Source organism: Aythya ferina, assembly GCF_964211825.1.
Source record: "Aythya ferina genome assembly, chromosome: 2".
Classification (NCBI taxonomy): domain Eukaryota; kingdom Metazoa; phylum Chordata; class Aves; order Anseriformes; family Anatidae; genus Aythya; species Aythya ferina.
Window position 1 is genome coordinate 76,083,830 of NC_140297.1, and position 25,447 is coordinate 76,109,276.

Consider the following 25,447-nt stretch of genomic DNA (forward strand, 5'->3'; position numbering starts at 1 on the left):
CCTCTAGTAGAACTAAAATGACAGACATTACTATATCAAGTCAAAATGAAAGATGTTTTTTTTTTCAAATTTGTAAGGGGGGCATATTAGATTCCTCACTAGATCATACAATTATGGTGGTTTTAATAGAATGTCTAAACACTAATAATCTCTGGCTTGAAGTTCTGTGGATTTGTTTGTTCACAAAACATGGATCCTGACCTAATTGACATCTACTTCAAATTTCCTCTTCTAGTGCTTACTTTCCTTGCTCTTCTTCAAAACAGCTGTAACAGCTTCTCCTTTGAGATCCTACTCCTCCCCTCCCCCCCCCCCAAAAAAAAAAAATAATAAAAAAAGCAGCACGTCTTGGGTAATATTTAATACAGGCTCTAGTTAGCAGGTTTTGGAAATCCATCCTTTTTGTAATAATCGCACAACCAAAAATTGATTATACATTAAATTTGTATTAAATTGCTATCCAAAATCCAAGCATTTCAGTACTATTTGGATTGAAGAAATTATTATATTGACTATTATAATTTCACTATGTGCAGATAAAATTAAATAACTTCTATCCATCCTATAAGCACTCTAGATCTGACAGCAGTTTTTGAAACTGGCATTCTCTTTGACACTAGTGTGACTCCAGTGGAATAATACGACTACTTAGCACTTGCCTAGCACTTTTTTTAATCTTCAAAGCACTTTACAAAGATTATAATTAATGATGACAACAGCCTAGTGAGGCTTGTAAGAATCATCCTCCCCAGGTGATACACAGAAGAAACAGAGAAGTTGCTTATCTAAAAAAAGAATGTCAGGGTTTGCAATTCTTTGTTTTATGCTTTGATCACATCTACGGACAACATTTTCAACAAAATTTACTGTTGCTATTGCTGCACTATAATCTACTTCAGCCTTAAATCATGAAAAGTAACAGAAACAAAGAAAAATCATTTGTTGAATACATGATACATGATACAACCTCATCCTAGTACTACGAATATACTGTGAAATATGTTTCCATTATTTATTGTATCTACATACACAGTGATCTGAGATCACTGTGGAAGAGTCAGATATCAGCGTGTCAGGTTATTACAAATTGACATTGCTGTTATAGCAAGATTTTCTGTTCTTTGAAGCACTACCATTATCTCCTTACATTATCACAAAAATGTTTGTAAGATTATGGCTTAGGAGGAGAGTCAAAGACTGCCACAGCCAGGAGAAAAATTAAATTTCAGAATTAATAAATTCACTTTCCATGGATTCCATCTATGATACATCTTAAACCCAGCAGTGAAGCATACAACAACTTTTAATGTATTCTTCCTAACAGTATGGGAATCACTCACATTTATAAATGGTAAAATTTATAGCAATGAATTTTACAAAATCTCAGTTTATATCCGCAGTTGATACAGACACAATTTACAGCTTCTCCATTATCTCCTTCTACAAAATGCAGAGAAGCATGAATACAATTTTCAAAAGCTGCTGTGTAGAAAGAGAAATACCCCAAGTAACTCAAAGCATCCCCAACAGGGCTTTTAAGCCTTCTGCCTTTCAGGAAGGATCAGGCACATGCTGCTGGTTGCTCTTCACCTGTGGGCAACATCTCTGAATAATCACCCAGAGCAAGGCACCTTTTAAGAAACATGAAAGGGTGCTTCTCTCCTATCAGAGGACAGTCAGAGGAAGCCATGCTGACAAGTTTCATCTAACAGCACACTTGTTACCACCCTGAATACGGTTTACCAAAGAAGATCTGAAACACCGTTTTACCTGCCTTAAGAACTTCTCATATCATAGTCTAAAGTGTAGGACATCCCATGCCAGGCAAGTGTCCTAGTCAGCAAAAAAAATCACCACCATTCTTTTGTGTGGCCAAATAATACTTAATGGTCATCAGAAAGGTCATGCACCCTCTCTAATAGGAGGTGTTATGCCAGTGGTGAAGGCATTAGTAGATAAATTATATAATGTAAGGATACTACAATTGTTAATATTACCTTATCACAGTCTTATGTGTTATAACACATATAATCACTAACATTATATAAAAATATTTATATGGCTTTTTAATAGGACTTTTACCAGGATTTTGTAGAAGCTGAAATAAACTATTTTTAGAATTTATTTATTTTTACACCATAGCTACAATGTATTTTCAAGGAAGGTCCTGCATATTTGGTTACCTTTTTTAAAAAAAATAAAATAAAATAGTAAGCATACATCAAGTAATTCCTTCAGCTTTGTGCATTTAACCTAAATGCTGGATTTTTCAGAGTTTGTGGAATTTATGCACACACACAAAAGAAAAACTATGCATATAAGACATTTTGGTTTCTTCTGCTTCTTTTAACCTTTACAATCTTGCAGAGAAGAAAAAAAAAAAAAAAAAAAGAAGCCCAGAAAAGCAGATATATACACACTAGCCAGCTCACGCTGTAATTACAGAGAAACATACAAGTGAAACAGAGGTGGTTACACACAAGAGAAGTTAAATCATTTACAGGGGAAGATGCATACCTATTGAATAGTGAAAAACTAGTAGTGGAAATCTATACTTTAAGCAGTTGCATTTCTGTGCTCTTGTTTCAACTATTTGCATGCAAAAGTAACACAGCATTAGCATAACTGCTCTGCAATATGGCATAATTGCTGGAGCAATATAAAACTCATACATTCCAAAATCATCTGTATACATAATTTCTGCACTAACGTCAAAGGAAAAAAAAGCAAAACCAACAACAAAGGATCTAAAAAAAAATTTAAGAGGGGGAGGGTTAAAAATTTAACCTCAGCAAATTTTTGATCTTGAGTTATCTGTTGTTTTTCTTCTATGCTGTGCATATACTAGGTTGAATAAATGTCAAAGAGCTGAATGTGATACAAAAAATTTCAGAGTAGTTGTGTATATCATTAGCTAGCTACTGTCATTTACCTACCTCAAAAACTGTTCAATAAACCGCAAAGGTTTTCTTGTGATGAGACTGACAACAAAAAGAAAAAGCATTAACTTCTTCCAGCTACCTCTAGCTATTCTTCCAGTATCAGGGAAAACTAGCAAATATAAAGCCTTTGGCTCTCTATTGTGTACCTTTTAGAAAGGACATCTGAGAGAGGGGTAGGGGTGTGTGTGCATATAACATGAAGAAGCAGCCACAGTGACATAACTCTTCAGAAATACTGAGCTCTATGTCTTTAAGGGAAAGCAAGAAATTTTGAAAGCCTTGAGTATATTTTCCAAAGTATTGAAGGCAAGCTAGTTGCTGGCCTGTATCAGGTAAAGTAAAATCCATGTTTCTTTTCTTTTTTGTTTTCCCCTCTAATATCAGAGACCTGGAAACATTTCATCACATTTTTCTACAGTTGATACATGTAAAGCAAAATGAAATGTTATTTTTTTTCCTGTTTCCAGATTCAAACATTTCTCCATTTCAGAATATATTGTTTTACAGACTGTTTTTACTAGCCTGTTTCTAGTAAACTGAAAACAAAACATTCATAAAGGTTTTAAAGAAATAAACGGAATAGAGCACCCCATATAGTAGTGCAGGCTCCCTTCCCAACTTAGATGGTAAAGGTTGCCAATAACTCTCCCATATTCTTCTGGGTGCATCTGTATTTCTTGTAGTTCTGCTAGTCTCCCAAATTCCCCTCGTTTTGCTGGGTATGGATATTTCCCATTTGAAGATAACACCCCAATGAAATAGCACAGTACTACCAAGTACAAAGGAGCTGTGCAGCACAGTTGCAGCTGTTAACACCCCTTTACGCCAAGCCTGAAGGATACAGGTACACAGGTAAGCTGAGCACACAAATGAAGTATCAAGGTAAAGCAGCTCTGGTCTGCTCTATCACTTTCTCCAGCTGGATGCAGCAAAGCACACGCAAGGAGAAATCTATTTTCCTGCACCAAAACAACAGTAATACCAATAATATCCCCAAGAAAAATAAAACTACTATAAAAATGAACTTTTTCTCTTAAAAGTAGTGAAGGTAAGCCTGCTTAGAACTGATACAAGTCTGCAGTTACTAAACACTGAACTTCTGGATAAAAAGCATAAAAAAATAAATTAACAAAATGGTCTTCCTAAAGAATTATATAATGCATCTTGTGTATAATCAGCAGTCCAGAGAGTATATAACTGAGGTGATGTAAACCAGACTGAAAAAAAAAAAAAAAAAAAAAAAGTGAAGCATAGTAATAGTACAGCACTCATTTAAATGGCACATTCCAGGTGGAAGCTGGTGTGCCCTGCTGGTACTTTGAGCTGGCCAGCAGCAACACAGTGATGAGCCACAACCCACCAGCAAAACTGCTGCTGAACCTCCTGGAAGTTTTTCAGATTCTCAACTGGAATTTGGGAAAGGCAAATGCTTCAAGAGGCAACACTGTGCTGCCATGGCTTTTCTATGGGAAACATTTACACCACTGGCTCCAGTCAGCTCTATATAAAACACAAGACTGTGGCATCAGTTTGCTGCCCAGGTGCTCCTTACAAACCAAAAGGGCATGAGGGGCAGTAGAAACATGCTGGCTCCTTCCTGCCAGAGACACTATGGGGGCTGTGCTACCTCCTGCAGATGGGGATGGGACCCAACCTCCCTCCCACTGCCATAGGAGAACAGAAATAAATCGGCTTTAGAAAAAGCAGAAAAACAAAGCCTTTAAAAAACAAACAAACAAACAAACAAACAAACAAAAAAGTTTTCAGGGCCTTAGGTATCCTCCAGTTCTTCATCTGCTTAAGTGTCTATACTAGCCCATGTCTTAGCTGATATAAGCAAGTGAAACTCCTTGTAAGCACAGCTCATGTTCTACAGCTAAACAACTCTCAGTTTGCAACTCACTCAGTGTCTTCACAGCAAAATCCACAGGTCCACAGCCTGAAAAAGCAGCAGGATGTCTGCCCACAGCACATGAGTGTCCTATTTGCCTCCACACAAATTCTTGCTTACCCAGTGCCCACTCCTGCATGTCTGCAGCTGGGCTCGGAGGCCCATATCTGCCAAGCAAACAGTCACAGCCGAGTCTGCCCCAGCAGCACCCCACCACAGCTGCCAAAATGGAGCATGGCAGCACTGGCAGCCATTTTACAGTCACCACGCCTGGGCAGAGCCATGGCCTTCTTGCGCTCCCTCACTACCTGGCCAGGTAGCAGGGCGGTTTTCATCAGGCAGCAACACAAAAACTCCTAGGCACTCTAAAAAGAAAAGCTGAATGAATGTGCCTGGTTAACTGTGTGCACAGCATTCCCCAGGCACCCACAGTCTGATCTTCACCTCCCTTCTCCAAAGCAAAAGGCAGCCCAGAGCCGGAGGCACCTGGGGCAGGCCTTACCAACATGTATCATCAGTGCTCTCAGCCCAATACAAACAGTTGGTTTTGAGGTGACCACAACAATTAATGAATGATACATTAAGTTATGTCAGCTTACTCTATGAAAACAGCAGCTAAATGCTCAGTATAGGTTAAAAATAAATAAAATCCAATGCCAGAGATTACTGTGAACTATACTACCATATAAATCCATGGTTTACACACATATCAATACTAAGTGAACTTAAAAATAAATATATAAATTAAATAAAAGAAAACCAGGAAAAATATTTGGAGAAGGGAAACAAATAATTACCTCAAAGGGTAATTAAGGTGCTTGAAAGACTGATGGTATGGGTTAGGACTCTAACATGGAAAAAGTCTAGGAGGTTTACAAAATCATGATTATTAAGGGAAAGGTCTTAAGACAGAGTTCAACAATTCGTCAGTTCTTCCAACATTAAAACAAACTTTTTTCAACCCCAATAGTGGACCTGTAAATTCTTTGTCAAAGAATGTTGAAGATACAATTTCAAAGGGAAACCAGACAAGTGTTTGAAAAAAAAAAAAAAGCCTTATGAAGCTCAAGACACCCTCAGATGTAGAAAGTTGGGAAATAGAGAAAGTGAGCAGAGGAAATAGTAACATATTTTACTTTTTTATTTATCCATTGGTATCTCTTTATAGCCAATCTTGGTGAGAAGACACTGGGCTAGAAAGACTTAACTGAACAAGAATGTTTCTGGATTTTCATTGTAGCAGGTTATGGGATGGCACTGTTGCTCTAGAAGAGCAGAGATCTTATCACCAGCTACACCCTATACAGTTGGTAAACCTTATCTTCCAACATTTGCATCTGAAACTCCATCCATTATGCAGTACACAGTTAAAGTAAAAATGCTTTGCTGAATCCCACCTAGTGATTGGTAAATGCTGCTTATGCTTATGCAACGTATATGCACTGCATGCATTGCCTGCATCTACAAAGCAGCCTCCCCTTCTGAGGTTGGTGAAATACTGCAGACAATTCCACATCTGTCCTTTCCAGAAGTCAAAGTTTTCTTTATAAGGATAATACATGTACATGTAGTAGGGTGCTTCTCTCCCAGAGTGTATACTGCAAACAAAACTGACATCTGCAGATCATCAAATTCTGGTACTGTTTTGGCTTTCACAATGCAAGGAAACTCAGATCCCTAAAAAGTTAAAGTCACTGTTTCCGAACCACTACCTCAAACTCCCCATCTGTCTCCATCTCAGAACCCTTCGCAAGATTCAAGATTCTCAAGAACCCATCTCAGATTCAACATGTTACACTGGGACAACTGTTTACAGAGAAGACTGACAGACACACTTCTGTCCATGCATCACTAACTTGTGTTTTCCAAATACACAATTCAAGGTAACAGGAAGGCTTTCTGTAAGAAATGCTCTTAGCTCCAGACAAAGCTGGAGTTTACATTCTTTCTCTGTTCACTGAGCTGTGTTCAAATAGCTCAAAGATGACTGACTGGGGTGATGTTCAAATGCACCCAACAGGGGAGAGCTCCCAAACTTGCTTTAGAATGACTATATGTCCCTATTGGAAAGAGGTGTTTGATTATACTTACTGAAGTCCACACAGCTTATTCTCTCTCCATCTTGATTTGGAAGTTTGAATCTGTGCTCAGTAAGAGATTAGTGATGAAAAAACAGGTACAGCATTTACAGCATTTTCATTAGTGATGAAAAAACAGGTACAGTACGTATAACTAATATAATAAGTGATTACCCATAATTACTTTAGCAATCAATTCTCAGTAATGAGGGAATTTCCCTTTTTTTTTTTTCCTGTAGTGTTCTCTCAGTCAAAATCTTCTAGTTTGTCTGCTTGTCTTCTTGTTTATCTACTGTACTGACTTGCTAAAACATACAATGTTCCGTCCACAATCTTTTTCTTCTCATTTTCAGTAATATAGCATTTTTTATTATTTTTCCCCCTCACTATAGCACATATTGATGTAGTCAAACTGTATCATACAGATTGGTGGCACATTACTGTAAAATAATAAAATCCAACTGCTGACTGCCATAAATGGTACGTTAAGTTTGTATCCATATAGACTTGAAAAATATTAATCAGTGTAAACATACACTTTTCTGAGAACTTACGATATAAACTACAAATCTACATTACCTGTACACTAGCATAGGGACAGGATAATTCACTAATCCTGATCATAAGAAATTCCCTGCAATAAGTATGGGAACAACCTCCAGGAACAATTTACATATGGCCTTCATGATTTTCAGGATGCTCCTCGCAAATATCTTTCACCACTGCTTTGCATCTAGCAGTGTTGGCTTTGAGTAAGTGACTGGTCCATACACATAACGCTCCATGAAAATCAAGTTCTTTGTATGTGGAAAATGAACTGATTGACATATAAGGAACAGCAAGAGGTCACAAGTGATACATCTTTAAAATATAAAAAGCATGCCATAAAACCTTTTCCTGAAGTATGATTTTAAACATCTTTATAATGTTTGGAAATATAAGACAGATATGGAAGACCATAAAATTCATTAACTTAATTGTAGCAATAAAGATTCTGCATAAGGATCAGGAAAAGACTTTTTTGACATTTCACATCTAGTCATCTGACAAAGCACAAAAGGAAGATATAATGATCCTAAAACAATATTTGCCATACTTGAAACATCTGTTCCAGTCCGCATTTATAGTTCTCCTGTGTTCCCATCATTTCCTTCCATCTTATCACATATGATTCAAAACAATATAAAAACAGGTTTTCTAAATTTAAGGCAATAGGAAGGAGGGGATAAATGCACGCATATCTCTGCACCCATTCCTAGAAATTAAAGCATGCTACAGGTAACAGCGTTTACCACTTAGTTTCTTTATAGTGTCTCTGCACTCAACTCAAAACCATCTGACTTTCTGCTCCCTCTAAGTAGAGCATTAAATAGAATATTTAAGACTTAAACAACAGAGAAAAAAAAAAAAAAGTGAAACAAAAAGCACACACTCAGATGCTCAAATATTGCCATTGTGTTTTTGAAGCACTTTTTTCCATCACAGAATGGATTAAACTGATATAATAACATAAGACTCTGTAGCTCAGATGGGGGCAAGGAAGGTGACTGTTCTTTAACAGAATTTATAAAATATTTATTTTCTCATTTGGGGATTATTATCTATTAATTTTCTATCAAGAAATAATAGATAATAATAAACAATTATCTAATTGTTTTGTCTGATAAGTAGATGATCGGATTCTTCAACTGTGATGATACAATGATACTCGAGCTTCTTTATACACTAAAAACCAAAGCAGAAAATGTAACAAAATGAAGGCAATCCAGCAATTACAGGCAGTGCTATAAGCAGAATACTGAACACGGAAAATGCTTTGATTTCAACTACCTATGCTATTTTATAAAAGTGTTGTTAAAGCTCTGGATCTAATTATACCCTAATGTACAATGGAGAATCAGGAATTTCAGACAGCTGTATTATTCTAGGTAAGAGACAGGTAGCCCTAATGCTATATGCACTGTGATATTACTCAGATAACAGATTCAATGGTGTTTTTTGAGTCAAAAAGCCAACATTACTACACTTGTTCACCATGAATCCTCCCAAGGGTAATAATTTTCTAATGTAACAAGGTTGGTCATATAAACTGCCTGCCTCTGTCAGCACACTGTTTGTATTAACTCATGTACTTCCACTGTAGAGAGTAGACGCATACCAATTTTATCATCTGAGAACCTCATTTCAAAGAGAAGCAGGATAAGATCATTGCATGGGAAACAAACTTACCAGGTAACTAATGTAGAGCTAGACTAACTACCTAGTGATCATTTTTATCTCAAAGTGACCACAAAAAGTTAGTATGATCCAAACTAGAATAATCTGTTAAAAATTATGAAATATTGAAATATTGTAATAATGTTTCTTTAAAAACTGAAATATTACTTAAAGCTTAACCAAAAAAGAACATTGCAATATTTCTACCCATTTCTTATTGCATTAATTGTAAATTTAAAATTTTCATTGATATTTGTGTGTGTTGTGTGAGACCCTTTACACAAGCAGGATAGCTAAAATCACAGTCTAGGGATCTAAATGCATTCTGGTAAATGAAGCCATCGTACTAGCTACATCATTTCCCATTAGTGGTTTAAGGGTTTTTTTTATTTGTTTGTTTGTTTGTTTGTTTTAAATGAAAAAAAGATGAGATTGAGGTTTGCCTCAGTCACTAACAGCAAGTATTTATTTATTTTTTAAAACAGATTTTGTAACAGCATTGTAAAACAATTAAGTTAAAAACAAAAACAAACAAAAAAACTTGTTTGTTTATTCTAACAGAAAGGTAAACCCCAGGGTGACTTAGACCAATCAAGGCTAAGCAACAACCAGAACAGTAGCAGATGAAAGGCAGCATTGACTATTAATCATGGAAGATAAACACTTCCTCTAAGTAAATTGACTTCTGTTTGTTTTTTGAGAGTAGGTCATTGTCCAAGGTATTCCTAGGAGACAAAATTGAGGAATTTGTTTGATAAATTATTCATCATAGATCATTCCCACAATTTTAATTATGATACTCTTCCCATACCAGTCAACACACAGAAAAGCTCAAGACCACTGATTGTAGGAAACAGTTTTCACCTGCACATTGACAGTATACATGTATATAGGGACTGGATTCAGTGAGTAAAAGCTGGTATCAGCCAGTAATCTTATAGTTCACGGAAAAAGGGCAGGTGATCATGCAAAAGAATTAAGCAAGACTGAGAAGATGAGATACACAGACTCCTGAATACTGCAGTAGTTCCTGCTGGTCAGAGAGAAACACAGGTGCACTAGCTTCTCTGCCATTGTCACACTGTTCTCATTAAAAGGTGAAAAAGATGACATCTTCCAAGAGCTGAAAAAGTTGTGCTCTTCACAGGGAATGAATGAGTCCTTGTCTTCTTAAGAGCAGAGTAACCTCAGCACCAGTCAAAAACTTTCAGTCTCACATCAGTCACAACATACCTTGAAAAATTTGGCTCAAAGCACTAGACTGAATTAAAAATAATAATGAAAACATCGCTGTAAGAGTAAAAAGTGACAAAACCTTCATAATCAGACATGGTATCCCTTTTATACTTTCTGTAATGAAAATTTCTCCTTTGCTTTAAGGAAAAATTCAAGACTAGTTCACAAGAGCAACTGACAGGAAGCAACAGAAGAGAGGAGTTAAGCCTCAAAAGAGTGCTGTCAAGAAACTTTCTTCTAGGCATAAGAACAAAAATATCTAAAAAAAAATTATGGGAAGATATTCTGAGAATAGCAACAAAACCACCAATTTTAGAGTGCTTTCTTTCCTTGTAGAAGTCTTTTTTCATTTTTAGTTTAGTTGACTGTTATAAGTGTAAAACTATAGAACTAGAAGATAAAAATCCCTCCAAACACCCAACTTAAAAAAAAAAAAAGCAACAGCACTTGAATTACACTTTGTGTGTGCATGATTCACTTCTCTTCATTAAGTCTAACTAGAGTCTGAAAGAGTGAAAAATTTGGCTATAAACATGGGAAACAAACAGGATTGTCTATTCCAACTATTACAGATGTTAATTTCTTACCTACATTTGTATCACTGATACTACCTGCAGCATACAACCACCTCCAGTGAAAACCTTCCTTTTCCAAATCACAGCAGAGGCTGAGGTAAAAATACCACCTTATCACTGATATTTTTGGATAATTTTTTTTTCTTGTTCTGTACAAGAGAGAAGCCCCACTTTCCCAGAGCCCTGTCATCAAGTACTTCTGTGGGACACAGATCAGACTGATTCAAATGCAATGCATATGGTAATAGGATAAACAGGAAACTATTGCAGAGGCATGCGAGTCAGCTTGTATCCTATTGCTTCCAGAATTCAGCAAGTCAGAGGGAGGCTAGCTGATTTATCCAACCAATGATCATGTTCTTCTTAAGTAAGTTTTTTCACAAAAAATCGTTCATTGTTTGTCTTGATGTTGGCAAGATAATAATGCCATCTCAAAATCAGATACCACATGACCCTTATAAAGTACTGAAGGAAGCAGATAGCACGAAGCCACCTCTATCTCAAAGCTTTTCCGAGGAATCATCTCCTCCTATATTCCATTATTTAAGGCCCCTGGCCGTAAGTGTCAGAAGAGGCCAAATAGCATTGTGGCCACATCCTGCCCCAAACTACTACCCAGTAAGGTCTATATGTCAGAAAAGACATTAGAGGGCTGCGTTGGGCAGTGCCTTAGGGATCTGCTATTTGCACCACTAAACCCTTCGGCCCACACCAGGCTGGCAGTGCCCCCAGAGCCTCCATGGCAGAATTCCCCTTTACCGCAGCTGTTGCAGCACTGTGGGTCTTGTGCCTGGCATCTGCAAAGCCAGCGGTGCTGCTGCAGCACCTTCCCAGGGAAGCAACTACCAGTGGCATGCGACTTGCCCCTCTTTTTGCCCCCTCCTTCCTTTGCATCATTTTGAAGATTTTAGCTTTTGCTAGAGAAAACTAAATGTAGCGCACAACAGCAGAGAGAAGTCACTTGAATGCTTAATAAATATTAACCGATACTAGACATGCATAGGAATTAAAAAGTCAATTAATATGCAACATTTATACCTAATTAACATGCTCCAAACAATGCTAAGAGCATCAAAAACACAAACAAACAACAGGGAAATAGGTCCCAATGAAAAGTATAAAGTACTAGGGAAAAAGCATTGAGAAATCATCATCCTTGTCTTCATCACCATCAGCAGTTGCACTGGAGACCACACTACTCACACAAAAGACACTCATCTGAAGGAATCCATCATTGTTGTTCCTATCTAGCAAGTGAGGGTGGTTTTCCTTACTGTTTTCTCATTCTTCTTTTTTTTTTTTTTTCCCTCCAAAACTAAGTTTCATACCATGACAACATATTGTGTCAGCTATGGGCCCTGATAATACATTGTTGAAGCAGATTCAGATGCTCAACATCTACTGTTAAACAGCTAGCGGGCTGCCAAAACAGTATGAAATCCCTAAAATTTTGTTGAAGCAGATTCACATACACGATTCACAACCGTGTATTAGCAGGATCCATAGCTGCATTTTAACAACACAGATTGTTTTCATACAGTTCTCCTCCCGCCCCATCACCAAACATTCTACCTTTATTTCCAAGCCGTAATCTATTGATGAGTTCTTGCTTTGCCACTGTTAAATGCATAACTTCTGTGAAGTGAGGAGAGCACCAGAAGGAATTGTAAATGGTGTCAGACACTTGGGATAGGATGGGATCAGGCACTGTGAGTCTCTTCCAGTGATACATGGTGCGTTTCATTGGCAGAACATGTTTGTCATTTCAGATCTTCTGGAAGCCCTTTATTGGGTGAAAAAGTCTTTATCACAGAAGAACTTCATCTCAACTCTCATCATACTAAGCGGCTGCCTTTCCAGCTCACCTGCAAACAATTATGATACCATTGCTCCAAGCACAACAACAACAGCTGTAATTCGGCAGCTAAGGTTGCATACAACCTGAAGCAGAGGCATGTTAACAACATTCACTGGCTATTGTCACTCTCCTTTAGCAAAACAGCAAATTTGTGATTTTCGTTTAGAGGTGACCTGCCTGAGTCACAGCATGCCACAAACACAGCCAATGCACTGGTCCCACATGTGGTTCTCCTCCTGCTTCCTTAGGAAAGGTACACTTTGATTCCTGTCAGTCCAGCTACAAAAGCAATATCCTTTCAATATCAGCTCTGAAGCAAGCTGGTGCTACTCCTGAAGGGGAAATAGCCACCTCCTGCAATCAAAGCAGCAGAAACAGATCATTTCTAGAGGCCTTTGTTAGCTACCTACCTCCTCACAAGGGCACAGTATGTTCCCAAAGTACTGTGCAACTAAGGTAACTGCTGGGACAATTCTTTCTCCTGTGCACCTCAGGGTAACCGCCTCCTGCTGCGTGAACTTCAGCCCTGGTGCTGGTAACATGGGCCAGTGCATGTAGGAGTCAAAGAGAAGTAAGGCAGTTAGAAAACAGGCAGGAAAAGTGTCAAAACCTGGCATTCACAATGCTGGAAAGTGGCATGAAGACAAATTTTTCAAGACAGTTTTTACAAAGACCTAGGCTATTTTTATGCAAAGGAAGCTGACAGTTTAGGCTAGCACATAAATAATCTTCCTTAGAAAATAAGAAATGTTAAAAATCCACACTTTATATTTATAAGCAACAGTCAATGAAAATTAGAACTACCAATGAACTGAGCAGTTTGTCTAAGTTATTTGTCAAATTCTAGGTTTGGCTGATCACACCTCTTTGAGTCTGTTGATTTCCTTGATATTCAATTTGCATTGTAACAGCAAAATCGGAGCTTTTGCCATCTTTGTTTCCAGTGGAAAAATAATGGGAGGCTCTGATGACTGTTGAGTGAAAGACTGCCAATAAAATACATTTTTATCAATGTACATCCTGAAGTCCCTTTTCACTATGTCACACCTTCCTCAGACTTAAGCTGATTTTATCTAGTATTTATCGTTTCCATTTACTTTTAATCTATTTAATTATCAAAAGATGCAACCTTTTCAAAGAACCATGGTCCACACTGCTGTTCCCAGCATTCAGCCTGCTGCTGTACTACCTCTTGCTTCTACTCACTCTCTTCAAACACATTGTCTGATCTCTAGATGCTTGAATGCCTAAATCCCCTGTTTCTCTATACAGTTTTCATAACCCCAGCAACTCTTTTTTTTTTTCCTTCCGCTGTCTCACAGAGCACCACAGCAGTCTGCCCAAGCACTGAGCACAGATAGAAGTTGTCCCCACATCAGCAAGGACCTTGTGCTGTTAGACATACCACTGTTTGGACAGTCATAGCTGAGCAGGATACCATAAAACTCAGTGCAGAGGAAGATGCAATTTAAATTCAGCAGACTACCTCCTGCAGTAACTCTCAGTAATTTCACTCCATTACAGTTTTGCTGAAGTCAGAACTGGACTTACAGATGCAGACTGGGGATAAGGTCTCAAACTACCATGGATAAATCCACTTAGAACCACGCATTCAGAGGCTGAATGGTGTCTAAATAATTAACTGTTGCTGGGAAGAATCCTTCCAATACTGATAATTTCTGTGCATATGTACTTTATATCAGTGCTATTAGTCTGTTCCCTTGTGCTAACGTCCACAACGAACAGAAGGAAGTGATACTCAGATGACAGGCTTTCATCATTCTGAAGAACAGAACAATGGCAACAATTATGCCATGCTGACATCCCAGCCCAGCTTCAGCCCTGCCCCACCACTTAGGACTTGCCTAGGGATCACTGGACTGTATCTGATGCCAATTACCCATACTGGGCCAGAGCCTGCTATCTTGATGGGGCAGCATGCATGTATTAACTCCAGCTGAATTAAAAAAAAAATAAAATTATTATATAGAGAGGCAAAATGTTAAATAGTGAATTATGTCTACATTGTAGATTCTGGATGGACAATGAAGAAATTCAAGGAGCTTCTTTCTCAGACAATTCCCATTTCATAGCCAGAAACAGTTCCAACACATGCAGTTGGGCATAGCAGTGTATGAGCCCACTGTGCATGCATTTCAAAAGCAGGCATAGAGAAGCAAAAAAAAAAAAGGCTATATTAATACACCAGTGCCAAGCAGAAAAGCTAAATTCTCTAATGTCCTGGTTTATTATATTACTCTGATACTTTCTCCTTCAGAGGGACTGGAAGTACCAAGGAAAGTGAATGTCAAGTATATTGTAACCCTAAAATCACAGCAGCATTAAGTCCTTATATCTTTTAATTATTTCCCTTCTCCTTTGTCCAGTTCACTGACTTTGTCACAGTTAAAAGTACTTTTGCTAGAAATACAAAACTAATCAGAAGATACTTGTTATAAAACCTTACTTCACTCTGACTTTGGCTGATCAAAACATGGCTAGTGAAGTTATATGTAAGTAATTAAATGAATACTTATACCATGAATTGACAAGTGTCCTTACTGAAGTGTGTGGAAGTCAGCACATTGCTAACTTCAGTAAGATGATTTATATATTAAACTTCATGTTATTGTCAAGGCTATGCTGTTTTGTTCCAAATGCTATGTCAATTGTAGTGGTCTTCCATGGGCAAGAACTACATAACTGCATGCCTACACAGAAAAAAATGGTCCATGTTTTCAGCCTTCCTGAACAGAAACAAATGCTTCTGCAGAATGGATTACATGAATGAAGTGGTTACACAGACATCTGCTGAACTTGTTTACAAGAACTCCAGTCCTAAGTGACAACTTGAGCTTGATACCAAACCTATCACTGCTTCTGAAAGCTGTTATTAAAGTCTGTACAGTTGACTGCAGTCATGGTAAAGCCTTGAAAGTATGCCTGCAGTCACTGAACTGACAGCAAATTAAGTCAAATTCATTTGCTCTCAGGTTTACCAATGAGATGAAAGTAATTCCAAAAGCAGAAATATACCCTTTACCAGGAAAATAAACCCAACTATTTCTTTAAATTTCAAGAGACTTCATATTCACTGAACATGGAGAACAAGGAATGAAATAGCATCCCATGTTGGCATTATTAAGATGCAAAGTCCTTCTGCCACAGATATGTATAGATTTTTAGATGTAAGAGAAAAAAAAATCTGTTTTCAGACTTGGATTTTTTCCACTACCAGCATTTAAATTGTGACAAGGCATCAAATAACCAGAAAACCCTGTATGTGAGGTTTTTAAACTTCACAATACAGCACTGAATAGAACCATGGTATATCCTGATTTGGAAAGGACCCACAAGGATCATCAGGTCCAACTCCCGGCTCCATACAAGACCACACAAGAGTCAGACCATGTGTCTGAGAGTACTGTCCAAACGCTTCTTGAATTCTGTCAGGCTCGGTGCCACAACCACTTACCTGTGGAGCCTGTCCCAGTGCCCGACCACCCTTTGGGTGCAGAACCTTTTCCTAACACCCACCCTGACCCTCCCCTGTCCCAGCTCCATGCTGTTCCCTCGGTCCTGTCACTGTCCCCAGAGAGCAGAGCTCAGCGCCTGCCCCTCCGCTCCCCTTGTGAGGGAGCTGCAGGCCACCATGGGGCCTTCCCTCAGCCTGCTCCACTCTGGCTGGACCTCAGCAGCTCCTCATACACCTTCCCCTCCAGACCCTCAGCTATCTTTGTAGTCCTTCTTTGGAAGTCAATATTTATCTGTTTGTATATTGTGGTGCCTGTACTGCACACCATTCTCAAGGTATGGCCACACAGCACAGAGCAGTGTGGAAATAAGCTAGATGCATTCATTTCATATAGCTGCAATACCCTAGCAGCTAAAAGCAATGTTGTACTGCTGTTTCAGGTGACAACACTGACTGCTTGGTCAGTACTTTGAAGTTAAGTCTTACAGACCATGAGGTCACAACTGGATGATGCTTTCTGCGTGAAGTGAGATCCTGACATCATAATGGGAAAAAAAAAAAATACTGCTTCTATTCTTTTTTTTTTTTTTTTTTTTCCCATTCAGCTGCTAACTCTGTTATTTTTATTGCCTCTCTTTTCCTCATTCATGAAACACAGCTAATACTTCAGAAGTAAAATTTATTGTTCATTACTTATAGCAAATTAAAAAATAATGATTTTCTTTCCACTAAACCCAGCAGTAATATCTTTCCCTTCAACTTTCTGACAACGTTTGGTCCAGTAGCTTTGCATTTAACCTTTACTTCCCAGGATCAGAAGTCACTTCACAGCTGTGCAATCAGCCTCTCAGAGTAGCAATAAATCTTATCTTCTATTACTATTCCCATATCAAAAGTAATTGTATACTTCATGCATAGCAGCTAGATAATAAATTTGCAGTTTATCACCACAGGATTTCAAAGAAAGCATGGCTGAAAATAACGTGGTTAACATACTGTCCCAACTTTTCACTCTGTTACTACAGTGAAGGTTCAGATATGAATATCTGACTGTCAAGAATTTCAGTAACACAGAAATAACCACCTCCTAATAAAGGCCTGTTCAGAGCTGGTGTTCAGCATAGGCAAGAAAGAAAGAAGGCTGCTCAGTGGGATGAGATGCTCAGAGATGAGAGTAGCAAAATGTGGTGTCATGACTCAGCTTCTCCTCAACTTCCTCCTTAAGCCACCCTTCTCAACCTCCCTTCCTACAGCTCCTCCTGACAGTATGGTTCACCAGTGCAACAGCTATCCTGGCTTCTGCACCCTAATATGGTCCTGCTTTGTACTGCTTTTAAATTTTAGTAAGCATAGGGAAATCTCTTTGCCTCAAGTGAATTATGAAGTTCTGAGTGAACAACTATTTCTTGATCTCCGTGTCAAGACAAACCAGTAAGGAATTCCCAGCAGACAAGGCTCAGGGCCTATCAAGTTTAATTTCTTTAGACAAAAAGCCCCTTAACCTCCACCAGGAGCCACCCCAAACATCACTGATCTTTGCAAACTGATTGCCACTGAGATCTCCCAGCCTGCTTCACTGGGAAGCTACCAAGCAGCTATCAAAAACCTGACATTTACTGAAATTAGTTACGTTATCATCACCTTTGAAAAAATACAGGTCAGCCAATTATTGCTGACCATGGCTTAAGCTATCCCTGTGGTCTATGCTTAGGAATTTTATTTACTCCAGCTTTCAAAGGGAGTATGGAAATATGATCTTAATAATTTAGCTCCTCTGAACTATTACTCAGATTTTAATGTCGCATTTAATTTCACACCAAAAGAATTACTGAAAACATGAATTGTGTACCTATGTCAAATCAAAGTTCAGATAAAGTTCCTATGGAATGTGACAAATGCAAAGTCTAATTCAGGAGGAGCAGGACAGGGGGTACAATTTCTGAAAGGTATAAATAAAAATCAGGTATCTAGCATTGATTTACAGTGTGGTTTTACTCCTTAATTTCCATTCATTTTTCTCAGAGTAAGGACTGAACAAAACCATTAAACCTTAGCATCAGTAAGACCAGTAGAAACCACAGGATTACTTTTATCTCTGCTTGGAGAACGTTCTGCAGACCTACAGGCCCTGAGTCAGGAAGGTACTTGGAAAATCCTGTTTGCAAGGTTCACTGCTGGTTATCTGGCTGCATCAAGGCACTAACATGAAAGTGGTTTTGCTTTTAGAGATGATAAATAGAAAATGAGAAGACTACTCATTTTGTATACAAAGAGAAAAAGCCACTGATGCATATTCCTGACACAGGAGTACAATTTGTTACTATACAGAAAGCAACATTACCAGTTCTACAGTGGCAAGAGAAATGATGATTTTGTCATAGGAAAAACAGTTTGGAAAACAGGAACAAATCATTACTTTGAGCAGTATAGTTTTATTTATAACAATGAATACTCTTAGACATGCAAATATTGATGTTTAAAATGAGAGAGTTAAGAGGAAATTTACAAATAATCAGACTGATTTTGCAATTTATACTCAAAGTCAGAATATAAGCAGAAAAAAAATGAAAAGCAATGTAAGACATTCTAACATAGTAGCATATCAGAAACAGGAAATGGTTTTAGTTAGACTCATGATTGCGTCAATCTTTTTAATTCATACTTGCCTTCCTTTATATCACATTTTAGGCACATATGGTCACTTTTGCCCTGAAACTCTTTGAAGCTTTTTAAAATCAGGTATACTTAACTGTCATGTTATTTTCCACTAAAAAAAATAATAATAATAAAATAAAATAATATGAACATGCACTGTTTATCTGTGTGCTGCAATATTACAGATAAGTTTTAGACTTTTTGGTTGTTTCTATAGATCTGGAGTTTGTCTAGATCCTATAACCAATCTCTTATCCAACATTAAATAACAGGGGATCTTTAACAATTTTAAGTACTAAGAGTCTCAGTTTCAACATAAAAGACATGGTGTTTTTTAAATGAGATGAAGATTACAAAACCAGATTCTATTCTTCCTGTGACAGTCATGGGGTGCTTTGAAAGCTGTTGACTTGATAATGACTGGGACTGCGTATGTAGCACGACAGACAGCTATTATGAAATCAGTAATAGTTCACATGCAGCTCTAGAGAAAAATCCATGAGAAATGGATTTTCTTATGTCACAGACTTTCTTCTATTGATCAGATACCCAGAAGGAAAAAGTGAACATAGGGATGGATGGATTTAAGCAGCAGGCCAGTTTTCTTAACTCAGCAATGGGAGAAGTACTGCCTGCACACTTTTTGACTTATCAGATACCAGGCATTTTACTGAACTCAGGAAAGCACTATAGAGTCCTTGTAATAAAATCAATGCTGTGGGGCAGGCTTTCTCTGGCTTACTCCACAGGGCTCAGATCAGTTTTGTATCATTTCAACCTCTTTTTGCAAAGAAAGTACCATGTGGAAAAAAAAACTCCCAAGTCTTCCTCTTTTCCCCTGACAAATAGTGTTGCAGCTTGGTCGCTGGTACCTCTGGGACTGGCCTATTTGTCACCTCCTTGAAGGGAACAGAGCACTGAAACCAAGAGGAAGAACATTTCTTTGCTACAAAATATGAACATTCCTGCAACTATGAGTTCAGTTTCAGCAGAAAAAAAATACCTTTCTGATCCACAAAATGGAAAGACTATGAGATTCACCGAACTATGGGAAAAGTGGTTAGCTGTATCAAGAGAGACAATGGCATCCAAAGCACTAGGTCACCCCTGCAGCACCTTGAGAAGCTTGGAGAGAAGTGGGGGAGAGAGACTGCCTTCAGCCTTCATTCTGCTTCCCATCATCAGAAAAAAAGCAACTGCCCCTCTCCTGTGGCATAGATTTAGCTGTCTGACGAGCCGAGGCCAGCTGCTGGGATGACACTTCTTCCATATCACTCACATATTCTAAGTTTCTTTAAAAACATCCCCAGCTAACTACATGTATTGCTCAGATTGGAAGGGAGCTCTTAATCAGCATGAGTTATGCCACCAGGGGTTTCAAGAGTGACAAGAAACATTTTAGGACGAAGTGTTTAGTCTTGGTATGAGCATGTCACAAGCCCAAACAGACTGGAAGACACGAAGCTGCACATCACAGCACTGACACGTTTAACAGTGTTTGCAGGTCTTCATGTCTACTGTACTCGTGTTTTCACATCACTTTCCACAGTATTTTACAGTTTCTCTGATACAAGAGTAAAAGAGATGGGGGATGGGACATTAATATGAAAAGTTTAAAATACCTAGTATTAGCTGAAAACTAGGATCTGACAAAATTAAATGCTTATGGTATAATATTTAATAGGAAATGTTAACTTCTGTGACCACTTATGAAGACAGAATATGCTGAATGAAGTCTGACATTTTTATGTGATAACTTAAAATGCATTCAGAAAGGAATAATAAATCAATGGAGAATTCAAGTATATGATCTAGAAGAGATAAGCTGGAATACTTTGCCTGTCATCTATACCGCTTCTTCATAGAATCCCTCCAGATGAAGAAACGTGGGCCAGTGACTTTACCAGGTTTATCAGAAGCTTCCACAGTTGCCCTATAAAACAGATTCAGACTCCCATGTGATGCGCCAGCGTCTGACAGCACGTCTTTGCCTGCTTGAACCTGCAAACTCTAAGCCCCACAAAATTCCACTTCTAAGCAAATTTATCGATAATCATTTATTAGCTTTTCCCATCGATTCTTAGGAGGGTTAATATTCCAAATTCCACAATGTTTACTTGTGAAATACATCAGTGTATTTGAGGTCATTGCATATTTACATGATCTCATGCTTAGAACTTTTAGTTAGCGTGTTCATTAACAAAGAGCTACAGATTTTGATTTCTGTCACAAGAGTTCCTTACCAATTAGTAAAAACTTTATTCAGATGAAGCTATCATAATAAGACCTCTTTCTAAGATTATGCAGTACTTTCACACTTTAAACATACCTAGTTGTCAAATGATTTATAATGCATAAGTTTATTCCTTGCTTGGAATGACTATGGTTACATATATTAGGAAATTTAATTTAATTACACCATGCCTATTATGCTTTGGGCAAGTCTGTTAAAAGTCTGCACTATGTTTATCCCCAAAAATTGTGCCATGTTTTCCATTTACAGTAGCTTTTCAGCCTAGAAATATAGAAATTCTGCTGTATGTTTTTAATTGGAATATTATAATAAACCTGTCCCATGCTTTGATTAATGCTTATTGGTCATTGTAATTTCCTCTTGGATGACCTGCCAAATTCAACTTTATAGAAGTGACATCAGTGAATTCAACTGCCAGATTTTTATTTTTGTTTTACTTGCATAGGGTTTTACTTGCATATTTTACTGATAGGGTTGCCAAGCCCTATCAGTCATCCAAGAAGATATTAATAAGTATTAATGCAAAGAAAAGTAACCACAACTCTCTTACTGAAAAAAAAAAAAAAAAAAAAAAAGCAAGAATTAAATCTCCTTGTTTAAGTATAATCTTAATCATCTCACAGCTAGGTTATATAAGGTCCTCTTGTAACTCCTTCTCTAAGACTACAATTTCATACTAATTTCACAATAAAAGGGGTGACATCCTTTGACAGCAACAGGTGCTTGTTCACATGGTTTCTTGTCCCTCAGTTATATTCATGTATCTGCATAGTGTTAGAAGCTGCCATTATGGGATACAGAAATAATCTACATTTAAACAGCTGTGGTGTTTGTTTTTGATGTGTGTTTGGTGGGGGGGGGGGATACTTTGTGCTTATTTATTTATTTTTTTTTTTATTTATTTAACATCTAGATCATAAAACAACTCTAAGTTGAATAGCCACAAAGAACACTTGTATCATGGAGGTACTGACTGGGTCACAGGCAGTAACAGAATTTTTAGTTTTTAAATGGTAAAATTAACAGCTAATTCCACCTTTTCCTTCCAAGAGGAGGATGAAAGAAAAGAAAAACAGATCTTAAGTTAAAAATGGCAGATATTTCACTTAGGATACTGTGTTAAAGTTTCAAATACTGTGACAGCAGCAGTACAAAAACCTAAAGAAAATAATTTCACAAGCATTCAAGCCCTGCACTACTTATTAAGCAAACCATTTCTGCATATACTCAAAACTTCAAATGTCTTGGCTCTTAACATTTACTTTCAAGATTTATAGGCACACTCATTGTGCCTGACATAAATGCTTCTGCACACATTATGCTCACAAAACCTCATAATGGGCATGCAAATTGATGTTTATTCACTCAAAGCCAATAACTACACATAAATGAGCACTGCTTCTGCAGGTACATTGATGTATCCACTGAAGTCTTCTTTCAAACTTTTCCAAGCAGTGTTCAGGGAACACATGTAGGCTTTTATTGTTGTCACAAGTTTTAAGTATTAGTAGATATAGACAGATTCTCCTTAAAACACTCCGTTATGCAGTTTTACTTTTACATGCTGAGCATCAAATACCGGAGACAAGGAGATTCTTGCTCTGACCACCACAGAAGACACCGACATTCCAGAGAACTGTAACCATGATTATCAGTGTGGCTGTTATGAAGATCAATTCATTTTAGATTGTGAAGCGCTGATAATGAACTATCTAGAAATCAAACAAAATTGATTTTAAACAACAAGCCTTTATTTCCTCCCACTGCATGCATGCATATATACATGAATGCATATATATATACACACACACACCATTTTCTCATACTATTACAGCTGTCATTCTGAATTCATTTGTTAAAGTACTGCATTTCTTCCAAAAGAATAGTACATGCACTTTTGGTCTTTAAAAATAACAAACAAACACACCAATGATCTCTTTGCTATTTATAGGATGAAGAACGTAACTGCAAAATATAATTATATTACGGTTTATGACTGAAATCACAATCAGAGTTGATGTGCAGAAGTTTTCTCTGAGGATGACAGAAGATGCATTATCTTCTTGTTCAACTTCTCCACTAACAAAGGTTAAACCGCTGCTATTATTATGCTAAAGAACTGTTAGATTAAGGTCAGTGATGCAGTATAAAGAAGTGGTTAGATCAAGTATTTTGCTAACTCTCCATGATGCATTAAGAAAGCAGGTACTCTGTAGGTTAGCTTTGTGAAATGCACCTTCAGCTCCGCTCCAAGCAGTTTTCACACTTCAACAGATCAATCACTTTAAATTCATTAAATATCTACTAATAATTAACACGACTGATGTATTTGTTTTTATTATTCAAAATACGTCTTAGTTTCCACTATATATATTCAAATTGTACTGTCATCTATCAGTAAGATACAACCTAAAACATATATTCATAGTGGGAAATGGGAGGCCTTATATTTTGAAGAGATAAAGACATCTACTCTTCCTTAATTAGAAGATAACCAAAATTAATTTTTATTCAGGGCAAAAGGTAATTCTATTAATTTGTTTTACAGTGTAGGAAGATAAAAGAGCACCAAGTAAAGGGTCTTAAAGACACCATTTCAAGGTACCTTATGTTCAATATGAACCTTGTGTTCTTGGTTGGGAAAGAAGAAACCACTACCATATTAGAGTGACTCCATGTATGAGAATGACCCAGCATTAAGGCTTCCAACTTCTGAATTTGTCTCATGATACTCTGTGCTATACCCAATATGCAAACTAAGTTTCAGATTCTATGCTTGTTTTCAAAATGAAAGTACTACAGCCCTAAGACAATTGTATTAGCTTTCTTTCTATTTTTCGTCTTTTACTTTTATTCACAGATCATAAATGTGAAATTCATCTCACTTTGTTTACAGAAAACAGATTTAGTTCCTTTATAAACCTGTAAAATGGAAATACATGCTCGCAATTGTTGTGCTTAAGCAGTTAGTCACAAGCCTCAGAAGACAAGTTACTCTAACCATAGTTTCAGGAACAGCAGATGCGGAAGACTTTTCATTGTAACTCATCTTTATTATGGAAAAGAATAAAAATGAGCATTGCCAGTAAGGTGCTATCCTTTTATCCTGACCAACTAAGTAAGGTTTGATGTGAAAGAAAATCTTGAACATTTGAATTAAGGCTTAATATTTTTCCTATTCTATGAACAGTTAGAAGTATTTCTGTGCTTAGTTGTCCTACTCACTGCTTAAACTTCCCTCTAGAGTTCCTAATGGAACCTAATGGGGTGCCCCAGGAGCTGGGGGGGGGACGCAGTCAGGATAGCTGGCCCAGGCTAGCCAGAGGGATGTCCCACACCTTGTGGTGTCACATTCAGGAATAACAGCTAGGGGAAAGAAAGGGATAGGGTGGAGGGTGCTGTCAGAGTGATAGCATTTGTCCCATTTTGTCCTATTACATGTGATGAGCCCTGACTTTCCTGGTCATAGCTGAACACCTGCCTACTGGTGGAAAGTAGGCAAATGGATCCATTGTTTTGCTTTGCTTGCACACGCAGCTTTTGCTTTACCTAGTCAACTGTCTTTACTTCAAGCCATGAGTTCTCACACTTTTACCTTTCTGATTCTCTTCTCCATCCCACCTGGGGAGAGTGAGCAAGCAGATTACTGGTGTTGAGCTGTCTGCCAAGACTAAACCACAACAGTTTGCTAATGCACGGTATAATCCTTTAGCAAGAAAAAAACAGAACAGAAATGGAAAAAAAAATAGACCTGATGTTTTCCTAGCAAGGCATGAAGGGATTGCCCATACCAAAACTGCAGATATGAAGGCATTTATCACAGACATTTCAGCTACTCTCTGCTGACCATGCTCAATAAAAGGAAAATTTAAGAAAATGGCCTTTCAGGCCTTGCATAAGAAGCTATTGATTTCACTGGCTACAATCTATCTAGTATCTCATTCCATTATTAAAAAAATAAATAAAAGAGTTAGGGCATGTCATTATTGCCAGCAGCATCAGACTTGTTCCGGTGCTAGATCACTAACACATTAATGGTTTCATTGACAGCTCTGTGAGGAACAGACAATGGTCCTGCCTATTTACCATGAGATTCATAACTGCACTCTCAATCAGTGGATCATCCTGCAGATATTAAGTACAAAGTATTTATCATCATAATCATTGAGCAAAGTATGTGCCATGTTTAAGAACAAGTTAGCAAAGCCTACTAGAAATTTTAACATATTAGGGAACAGAGACATAGATTGTTATGCCTCACAAATA